Below are 4,840 nucleotides of genomic sequence, written 5' to 3'. Positions count from 1 at the left end.
TATTTAATACAATCTCAAGTATGATGAATTAATTGTTATTGGTACACATAAAAAATTTGGAAAACATAAAAACTTAAGAAAGGCTATTGCTTGAAGGTCAAATTGTGGGTATCAGCTTGTGGTCGAGAGGAATTGATTTCAAAGACAGCCATACAACTTTTAATAGTTATAGAGTATGCAAACTCCATTTTGCAAATAATATGTTCTTAAATTATGAGAAAACGAGATTGCAGCCACATGCCATTCCAAGTTGTATTGTGAGAAATAATGGTAAGTTATTTTCAAATACTACAATAACATTAGAATAACATTATACATGATATAATATCATTTCACAGATGAAGAAGCAGTTTCAAGTAGCTCAAATATAGAAACACACTGCATAAACACCTTAAATATTGAAAATACACAAGAAGAAATACTGTATTGGATTGGAATATATTGAATGAAAAGGACCAGGATGTAATGCGTATAGACAGAACAATAGCAAAAGTATCAGATGTATCAGAATCAGAAACACAAACGCCTTTGTCACTATCTTCTACAACTCCACGAAAAGTACATCTTTATCAACAGATAAGAGGATATAAAAGGAAGATAACCAATTTGGAATTAAAATTACAGCAAGCGAAAAAAGCAAAAAAAGAAGATATTAATACATTAAATATGTTACTAGACAAATATTTTCCAAAACAAACATCCGAATTTTTAAAAATGCAAGCACGTCTCTTTCAAAAGAAAGCAAAAGGTAGAAGATACGATAGTACTTCATTCAAACAACATTGTTTATCCATATATTTTTCAAGTCCTAAAGTATATAGAGATTTAGCAAAATTATTTTGTTACCTAGCTGTGCAACTCTAAAAAGATTTACACAAAACTGTTATATATGTCCAGATTACAAGAGAACGTATTTAAATACTAAAAATGAAGACTGACGGTTTGTCAGAAATTAATAAATACTGCATACTTTGTATAGACGAAATGTCTTTAAAAGCACACTTATTTTACAATATAACAACAGACAAAGTTATAGGATTTGAAGACATAGGATGTTCACAGAATTGTTCACAGTTGCCTGCATGTAATGTAGCAGTAATTATGGTTAAGGGCATCTGTCAATCATGGAAACAACCATTAAGTTATTTCTTTTTGAACTCCACAATGAAGGCTTCTGATTTACTGAAAATTATACCAAAAACAGTAAGAAAGCTAAGAAGCATTGGTTTGAAAGTTGTTGGTCTTACTTCAGATATGGGCTCCAATTTTTATCAATTAACCCGTTACTAGATATTACTGATAAAAAACCATATTTTACAATAGACGATCAGAAAATATTTTACTTTTTGATGTGCCTCACTTGTTAAAAGCAACTAGGAATAACTTATATCAACACAATTACGTATATGATGGGGATAAAATTGCTACATGGAAACATATAGACGACTTTTATATAATAGATAAAAGGCACAATTTAGAGCGGCTCCTAGATTGACAGATAGCCATATTAACCCAAATAATTTCGACAAAATGAAAGTTAAATATGCAGCACAGATATTTAGCCACTCTCTTTTGGCTGGTATAAATACATATGTAAATTTAGGTTCCTTATATGCGGCGGCTATTTCCACAGCAGATTTTATAGGAATATTTAACAAATTATTCGATATTTTAAATTCTTCGAAAATTTATAGCAGCAATTCTAACAAACAAGCATACACAAACACAAATGAGCAAGTCACTTTTCTCAATGAAACAATACAGTTTTTGCAAGGGCAGTAAAGTAATTAAAAAATGGAAAGGATATAACAATTCCATTAAATCAATAAGATGTTGGATGGTTACAATTAATTCCGCTACTACAGTTAGGAATTACTTGCAACAATCATCACTCCTATTCAGTAGTTTATTACTAGACGACTTAAATCAAGACAGTTTGGAAAACATTTTTTGGAGCCGTACGTAAACAAAAGTGGGAAATGCCTTTAATCCTACACCAATACAATTTTATCTATGGCTTTAAAAAACTCTTTCTCTATTGATTACATAAAGCAGATAGCGGAAATTGCGCAGCTGATGAAGAATCAATATTAATTCAATGTCAGGATGTTAGAGAAACACAAAATGTGATATTCCAAACACCTCAGAAGCTACAGCTTTATTAATTCAGATATGATAATTATGATTATCGGAATTTGCCAGTAACTGAAAGAAAATGTTTTTAATTACATTTGTGGATATTTATTGCGTCGGCCTTTTTGCTAACTTTTTGTGATACATTGAATTACTAGCCGAAAGAGATTGTAATTTAGATGAATCTCGTTTATACACTTATTTTAAAACGTATATATACAGACGATGATAAGTTTGGCAGTTTATATGTACCAAGTGCAGTATTTGTTAATTATATCACAGAATGCATATGAAAATTTTTCGAAAATATTAATATTATTACTCAAACAAATGTATGCAAAAGTTTATGCAAATTTTATCTAGGGGAGACCGGGGCTAAAAGGTCAACGGGTTGAAGCGTCAAATCAAATATCTCGGAACCTGTATATTGTGTGAACTCGCTATTAACATTGTAAACGCTGCTTATGGTACCCATGTGACCAACGGAGTTTCGGCAGGTTACCTGCCGTATTATGATTTTTACGAGGGCAAACGTGTTTTCGGAAGGTGAAAGTTACATTTTCTGCGCGTGGAAATTTTGTAATATCTGCAATATATTTGCTCTCCAAATCTCGAGGTACGTGATTATAAAGAGTAATGCATGCTGAACACGAATCCAGTGTAGTTTTTTCATTATCGTTGATGTTTAATATTTCGTGGGCGATCAGACCTGAAATTTGTGTTTGGGGCTAATCGGTCAGTAAGCAGTCCAGATGCATTTCCGGGCATTTCCAGGCTCACTGCATATGGAATATGGATGAGACGGGAATTACAAACCGTTCAGACACCGAATAGAGTCATCGGACGTCGAGGAGTGAAACAAGTCGGGCGAGTGACTTCTGCGGAAAGAGGAACCCTCGTAACTATTTTTTAATAACTGTTTCGCATAAAAATTTTAAATAAATTTTTATATTTTTTTCTTAAAAAAAATTATTAAAATGTGTCCCTATCATTTTTCAGGATTAGATGTACGTATATGTATTGAAAATGCAGTGTGACGTTTAAACCCCGGCATTTTTGAGATTTCAATTTTTTCCACCGTTGTCGTTTTTGCTCTATACCGGTTTAAACAAAGCGACGTAGACAAAAATTTCCTATATAAATTTTGTAGCTAAAGGTTCACTCTTTACAGTGGTATACCACATTAACTAAAATTATTTATTTTGTTGTTAAAAATCGGCACCGAAAAAAACTGACCTTTTAGCCCCGGTCTCCCTACTATTCAGTTCTCTCATCCTTGTCCTAAATTGTCCAAATATTTATTTGCTAAAACTATTTATTAGAATGAGAGTAATATTACATATTAAAATTTACTAAATAGAGACTTGAAAACAAATAAAAAGGAGTAAAGAAAAGGCTATTATTTTATGTCATAAGTAAGAATTTAAAACTTTGATTGGGGTTATGCAAATATGTTTACTATTGTTCAGAGATACACAAACAAAAACATTTTATATTTTTAATTTAATTTTATAAGTTTGTGTGAATACTTATGTTTTTATGTATGTTTATGTTCTTCATATGTTTCTTTATATATGTTCTCGTCGGGTGATGTATTTTATGTCATAAGTAATAATTTAACTTTTATTTGGGCTATGCATATTTTGCTATTTGTTCAGAAATACACACACAAACAAAAACATTTTTATTTTTAATTTTATTTTATAAGTTATGTGATACTTTATATATTCTTTATATTATGTTTATATGTTCTGTATATATTTTCTATATGTTCTTGTCGGGTATATATTTTATATATATTGTTTATATGTTCTATAATAAATACCTATACATCTTCAAATAAACTTATTAATAACAAAACTTACTAACAGTAAAAACTTATACAAGAAAGTAATCCCTAGTGTAACCTCTGGTGAAAGTAACCTCTGCTGAAACTCCTGGTGAACATTTTCTCACAATTTATAAAAACAATTCGCAGAATTTCTAATTCTTATGAACTTTTTAAAATATAATTATTTGTTATTAGACTTTTTTCATCCAGGACATGTATGGTTTGTTAAAAATATCCGTTTGTTTCGCATTTATCTTGTATAATTTATTATTTATTTGTTATGCTAATTAATCAATATTCCTAAATATTTTTTCAGGTTTGCACAACGTGCAACAATAAACTCAGATTAAAGAAGAAAGAAGAATTGGACATAGTATTTAATTTATAACTGATTGAGGATGGATACACATTACGATTTATTAGAACATTAATAATTAGATAATTATTGTATATAATAATTGTATACTTGTACAGTGATTTCAATAAAATTGTATTTTAATTAAAAGTAAATATTTAATACAACCTTTTTATAGTATTTCTCTATATATAGTACTGTTATTAGATATACATCTCTTTTTGATTGTATCGATTGGCTTTCAAATTAAAGCCCGCGCACGACTAGCAATATGGCGATCTATTAGTCATCAGATCAAAGGTGCCGACACCGAGTGAGCTTACTGTTCTTTCTTATACTGTGACACCAGACTCCCATTGAATCGATGCAACATGGCGGAACCGCGGTAAAATTCAAAATGTGCAATTTTACTCCATATGTCCGGACCAAGTTTGAAGTCGGTTTTTTTCGGTTCCAAAGGGAGATTTATGTTTAATAATGATGTTAAATCTTAGTTCTATATTATGATTGAATGAACATGG

General features: G+C 30.3%; 1 pseudogene; it reads left to right on the top strand.

The window, feature by feature from the left end:
• The first annotated feature begins 78 nt into the window (after window positions 1-78).
• On the top strand, window positions 79-4,486 carry LOC139786847 (uncharacterized; annotated as a pseudogene).
• The last annotated feature ends 354 nt before the right edge of the window (window positions 4,487-4,840 follow it).

The sequence above is a fragment of the Temnothorax nylanderi genome, unplaced genomic scaffold, assembly GCF_030848795.1.
Source record: "Temnothorax nylanderi isolate EJ_2023f unplaced genomic scaffold, tnyl_v1.0 TNYL_tig1168_pilon, whole genome shotgun sequence".
NCBI classification, from domain to species: domain Eukaryota; kingdom Metazoa; phylum Arthropoda; class Insecta; order Hymenoptera; family Formicidae; genus Temnothorax; species Temnothorax nylanderi.
The sequence above is the reverse complement of the archived record's forward strand: the minus strand, read 5'-3'. Positions and strand labels throughout refer to the sequence as shown.